The sequence below is a fragment of the Lathamus discolor genome, chromosome Z, assembly GCF_037157495.1.
Source record: "Lathamus discolor isolate bLatDis1 chromosome Z, bLatDis1.hap1, whole genome shotgun sequence".
Lineage (NCBI taxonomy): Eukaryota > Metazoa > Chordata > Aves > Psittaciformes > Psittacidae > Lathamus > Lathamus discolor.
The window spans coordinates 112,283,789-112,289,907 of NC_088909.1; the positions used below are offsets into that span (position 1 = coordinate 112,283,789).

Below are 6,119 nucleotides of genomic sequence, written 5' to 3' on the forward strand. Positions count from 1 at the left end.
TTATTCTTTAGACCCAAGTGTCCAACTTAGTTTTTGAAAGAGCACAAACCCAAAGGCACTCTTGAAGTAACTCTTAAACATATAAATGGAATGTTTGTTTAGTAACCACTGTTATAACTATTTTATGAGAAATAAAAGACAAGTAATAAGAACATAAACTGTAAACAAATTCTTCTTTAAGTTCTGTGGCTAAGAGCAATAAAAACACTTACTGGAACACCACCACTAACAACAGCATCTTAAGTAAAACCACAGCACAAAAAAATTCATTAATATAAGAAGATGCAAAACCAAAGATAGCTTAAAAAATTTAGCTCAGAAAAAATCATTTCAAAGAACTCAAATAACAAAAGCAATACACACATCATTAAAACCACAAAACACCCCAAAGACCTTACCTTGAATAGCAACAAATCCTAAAGAAGACCCTTACTCCGAAGCTGTGCCTTATATACCCCAGGCCCTACCCACAACCCCCCCCAGTGCCCTGGCTCAGGTGTGGGGCAAACCAGCTGCTGGGATAAAAACAGCCTGACAAGGTGCACCTGGTTTTTGTTGTTTTGGGTTTGGTTTCTTGGCTGCTCTCTGATTTTAACTTCTTGGGTTTCTTTTTGGGGCTTAGATTTCTATTCAAAATTCTCAGATTCCATAGCTTCACTTTTATGAAGTTAGGCTCAAAACTATACTTGGTTTCAGACTGGGTGGGGGTTTTCTGTCTCACATTCTAGGGCTTAGTCTCAAAGAGGTTTTCTTCCACACAGACTGGCTCAGGCTCATATACTTAAACAGCACAGACACTCTAGTTCAGATTTAGGCTCAATTTGGCATTGACTGGCTCGCCCAACCACACGAGTCTCACATCGAGACTAACACAGGCTTCCTGGTTCAGACTCGCTCTCACATTCTAACTAAACAAAGACATTCAGGTGATTTAGCCAAGGTGAGCAAAGCTTAGACCACCCAAGCAGCAATTTATTTTAGGGTCTTGTCATTTTCATAAAGCTGCAATTACTTTTTGTTGGTGGTGTATTCCAGGGGGTGTACACGTTAGAATAAAGGGATGGAAAAGCTCTGAGGGCTAGTGGATGAGTAGTAAAGTGACAGGAGAGAGAGATGGGACTTCCTGAGGGAAGGGTGCAGCTTCTGTATCTCTGTCAGTGTGTGCATGTTCCCTTTTCTAGGTGCTGCAGATAACTCGAGGGAGGTGAAGCTGCAAACTCAGGAGGGCTGTGAGAAGATAGGGGGTTGTGTGTGTTGGGGGTGCTTAATTGTTGAGGAGAGCATGGCAAAGGGGTTCAGTATTTGTGCTCGGTGTTGCAGGGCTGCCCTCTACCTTTGGAGTCGGATGAGTGCTTGAAGTGAGTCAGACAGGTAAGGAGAAGGATAGTGGGATCGGTCCCTTTTTGCAAGCAGGGTGATCATTTGTCTCTATTGTACTCCTAGGACCTGGAGGTGAGGAGAGGCTCAATGTCGGACTCCACTGTGGGTTTGGAACAGGCAAGCACAATGTTGATGAGCTTTGAAGGAGGAAGAGGGCTGTTACAGAGCAGGCCAGCACTGGTGGGTGGGGTGGTGGTGATGATGGTGGCCAGCACAGTGTGTTCCTGTTTGCTGGTTTGTTTGCTGCAGGTGATAAAGAGAAACTTGGCAGCTGTGGCAAGATCACAGGACTCTGATGTGGGTGTTCTGAGCATCAAGGCCAGCTTGAAACCCATGGCACTATGGAAGCTAAGTAGAGGGACTGCTGCTTGGGACTGGAGGGTGGGGGACAAGGTCCGGATGGCAGGAAGGGGTTTGAAATGTAGCATGGGGCTGAGGGAAAGGCAGGGGGTTACTCTGTAGCATGAGCTTACATGGGTAGGGCGGCTACAGCTTGACTGTGTTAGGGAGGGAGGGTGTCACCCCCAGCCCTTCCCTCAGTGACCTGGGTCAGGGGTGAGGCAAACCCCCAGCTGGGATAAAAGCACCCTGACGATCCACAGCTGGGTCTTGTTTCATCTGGTTCTGGTTCATTGCCTGCTCCCCAGCTTTAATTTTCTGGCTTTCATTGGCTTAGACTCATATTCAAGACTGGCAGACAGTGCAGGCTTCTTCTCACACAGACTGGCTCAGACTCATACTCACGTTTAAGCTGCACAGACATTCTCTGGCGCTGACTTCTCCTCACACTCAGTTAGGCTCAGTCTGACACTGACTGGCTCATGCATCCACACAAATCACATTTTGATTCTAGCATAGCATTCCTGGTTCAGACTACCTGGCTAAGATTCCCTGGCTCAAACTCATCCTCACACTCGAGCTAAAAAATAACATTCAGATGACTTAGTCAAGATGAGCCATGCTTGGAACACCCCAGTAGCAACTTATTTCAGGGTCGGCCAAAGCTTCTGTTTTTCTCTCCATGAGTGCCTGTTTCCATTTCCTTTTTAGGTGCCACACTTAAGTCAAGAGAGGTGAAGCTGCCAGCTGAGGAGGGCTGTGAGAAGGTAGAAGAGTTGTTTGCGTGTGTGGGGTGAGTAAGAGCTGAGAATAACATGGCAAAGGTTTCAGTAGTAGTGTTGGTTATTGCAGGCCCTGGGTTCTACTTCTGCAGTCAGATGAGTGTTTGAGGTGAGTTGAGGAGGTAACTATAATGGTTGTGGGGGTGGGTCACTTTTTGCAAGCACCATGGTCATTTCTTTGTATTGTACTCCTAGGTCCTAGAGTGCATGAGAAGCCCAGCATAGTATTATGCAGTAGATTTGGAGTAGGTGAGCATAATGTAAAGGCAAAGTAGAGTTACAGAAAAGGCTCGCATCACTTCATCATAAAAGTGAAGCTATGGAATCTGAGAATTTTGAATGTAAATCTAAGCCCCAAAAAGAAACCCAAAAAGTTAAACTAGAGAGCAGCCAAAAAACCAAACCCAAAACAACAAAAACCAGGTGCACCTTGTCAGGCTGTTTTTATCCCAGCAGCTGGTTTGCCCCACACCTGAGCCAGGGCACTGGGGGGGGGGTGTGGGTAGGGCCTGGGGTATATAAGGCACAGCTTCGGAGTAAGGTTCCTCTTGAGGATTTGTTGCTATTCAAGGTAAGGTCTTTGGGGTGTTTTGTGGTTTTAATGTTTTGTGTATTGCTGTTGTTTTTTGAGTTCTTTGAAATGATTTTCTCTAAGTATTTCAAGTTGTCTTGGTTTTTACTTATTTATATATTAACAAATTTTTTTGTGTTGTGGTTTTATTTTAGGTGCTGTTGTTATTGGTGGTGTTCAGGTAAGTGATTATTTTTCTTGCTCTCAGCTACAGAACTTATGAAAACAATTGTTTATGGTTTATGTTCTTATTACTTGTTTTTTGTTGGTTTTATTTGTCATAGAATAGTTATAATAGTGGTTACTGACCAAACATACCATTTATACAGTTAAGAGTTATTTCAAGAGTGCCTTCGGGTCTATGCTCTTTCAAAAACTAAGTTGGACACTTGGTTTAAAAAATACCAAAACTTATTATTAATGTGTTTTTGGGATGTAGTAGATGTTAAGTAACTCATGACTTTTGGCAGGGAAAAGTAAAAGAATACTTTTCAGCTTGTAAATTTCTCATTTTAAAACTCTAAAATACAGAGAGCACTTGCTCCTTACAGTCTGCATATAATAAACACTTCAGGGAATCTTCTCGTCTTTGTCTACAGAATGTTGTGTGGCAGAACTTTTAGTTACTTTTTTTTTTTCTCTTTACCTGTTACTGCAGATAATGAAAATTAGTTGCGTGGATGCAGTAAACACCCATGTGTCTAGTGTGGGAGATACGAGCAATAATTTTGGTTAGAGACTTAAAACACTATAAAAACTAAGCAGAAAGACTCGTTTTCCACATAATAGATAATGGAAACAGCATCAGGATAGCAGAAAGATGTTTGAAATATACTACAGGGACAAAAAAAAAAAGCAAGTGGGATGTTTTTTAGCGCTATCTTATACTGGGCAGGGTAGTACAGCCTGACTCTTTAAATGAGTGCATTTGCTTGTGAGCTGTCTTGGTGCTTCCAACTCACTGCTAGAACTAAAAGTGTTAAGATTGTTCTTCGAACTTAGTCCTTTATATACTGAGTGCTTGTGTTGGTTGTTTAAAAGCTGGTCAGGCATTTGTGTTCATTACTTAAAAACATAAAGCAGAGAACAGCTTTTTTTTTCAGTCACATCAGCAGGAGCCTTCCAGGGCGTTCATCCAGCTTCCAGTTCCAGCTATGAAAAGGTAAGGGGTTTGATTTTGAGTGTGGTGTCCCTATGTTTAGAACAACCTGGCAAAAAGATTCGGTATTTGTGTTTAGTTTTGCAGGTCTCGCCCTCTATGTTGGGAGTTGGAGAACTGCTTGAGGTGAGTGGGGGAGTTAAGCAGAAGGATTGTGGAGTCGGTCACTTACGCAAGAACCATGGTAATTGGGTTCTGTTGAACTCCTAGAGCACGCAGGGGAAGAGAGGCCTGGTATCAGACTCGGGAATCTCTTTGGGACAGGCAAGCACAGTGTTGAGCAGCTTGGGAAGAGGCAGACCATTGGTAAGGACCAGCCTGGGCTGGATGGCTGGGATGCTGGAGATGACGGCCAGCACAACCTGTTGCCCTTTGTTTGTTTGTTTCTGGCAGATGATGAAGATCAACTTGGCAAGGGCAACAACATGGCTGGCGTCTGCTGTTGGAGTTCAGAGCATAGAGGCGGCCTTGAGACGCATGGCACTACGCACGCTAAGGAGAGGACCTCCTGCAGGAGGCGAGGGGGGTGGGGGGCAAGGTCAGAATGGCAGGAAGGGATTTGAGATGAAGCATTCCAATTGAATATTAGACCTAGAATGTCTGAGGACGCAGACAGAGGTGCCTGGGAGGTAAATGGTCAGCTCTAGTGAAGGTAGTGCCTCACAGTTAAATGGCAGGATGCGAAGGTGTCCTTTGTGGGGCGTAAGTCTGGGGTGTAAGCTGTGCGCTTGAGTCGGTCACCTAAGTGCCGGCTGAGAATTTCCTTTCCAGATTTGCAAGCAAAAAGCACAGCAGGGCTTGTAACTGGGAGTCCTCAATTGGACGTGCCTGGAAGGGGAATGGTTAGCGGTACTGAAGGTAGCGACTGAGAGTTAAACGGCAGGATGCGAAGGTGCCCTTTGTGGGGCGTAAGTCTGGGGTGTTGTGTCGGGGACAATAGGAAATAATGGTCCGTGGTGAAACACACCAAGATGGGCAAGTACTGTTAGTTCTCTTTGGCTCCCTCTTGTGGTGTACTGCTTGGGCTTTTCCCGAAAAGTCCGGCTTTGGTGCCTACCCGGGAAGTTGTGCTTTAGAACTGCCTGGAAAAGTCGTGACCCTTGCAGACCTTCCTAGACATTGTCGGCCACTTCTTGCGACGTGGGCTGGCCCCCTGCGTGGCAAAGAGCGTGCCTGCTTGCGAGTATGGAAGCCCGAGCCTCATGCCGTGTGAGGGAGGCAGAAGCTCATCCCACCCAGGCGACCGTTGCCTGCGCGGGGACGCCCGCTAAGGTTGAGCCTGCCACCTCGCGCGGCCGTGATGATTGTCGGAGCTGGTTTGCTGATGGTCTTGGCAGGGTCCTTGGGGTTGGTAAGATAGGCAGCCATGAGAAGTATCCTTGACTATCTCTGCAGTTTCCCATGTTAATAAAGTAGTTGGGAGTTCTCTGGTTTTCTCTGTAGCTGGAGTTCTTGAGCTCTGGAAGGGAGGTGGTGGGTTTTTATAAGCACAGTGTAGCTGTGTAGTCCTGATGATCTGTGTGAATGGACAGAAGAGCTCTGGGAATAAGCTGGTAATGAATGAGTCGGGGGCAGAGAGTCTGCTTGGGAGTGGGTGTGATAGTATATGTGGAGTTAGTGTGTGAGCCAGAGGGCGTGAGGGTCTGTGTCAGTGTGTGACTGCATGTCAACCTGGGTGTCGGTGCGAGTGTGGCCTGAGGCTTAGAGGCAGGCTAAGCTTTTGCTTGGCGTTGCGGTGACTAATGCCAGGTTGTTCTTGCAGATGGCGAGATGGATAGCCACGTGTGAGAGGCTGCTGTGGGAGGCTTGAGCGGAGCTGAAGGTACCAGGGGGGTGAACTTGGTGTGTCAGAAGGAAGAAGTCCCAGCTTACTCTCCTGGCTGGCTTA

At 46.0% G+C, this 6,119-nt stretch overlaps 1 long non-coding RNA gene across 1 annotated transcript; it reads left to right on the plus strand.

The window, feature by feature from the left end:
* The first annotated feature begins 574 nt into the window (after positions 1-574).
* Positions 575-4,357, plus strand: LOC136005290 (uncharacterized). The gene is made up of 8 exons (XR_010608745.1): positions 575-926; positions 1,321-1,371; positions 1,444-1,497; positions 1,630-1,727; positions 2,431-2,512; positions 3,228-3,253; positions 4,176-4,234; positions 4,311-4,357. It is a non-coding gene; the product is annotated as an uncharacterized LOC136005290 (long non-coding RNA).
* The last annotated feature ends 1,762 nt before the right edge of the window (positions 4,358-6,119 follow it).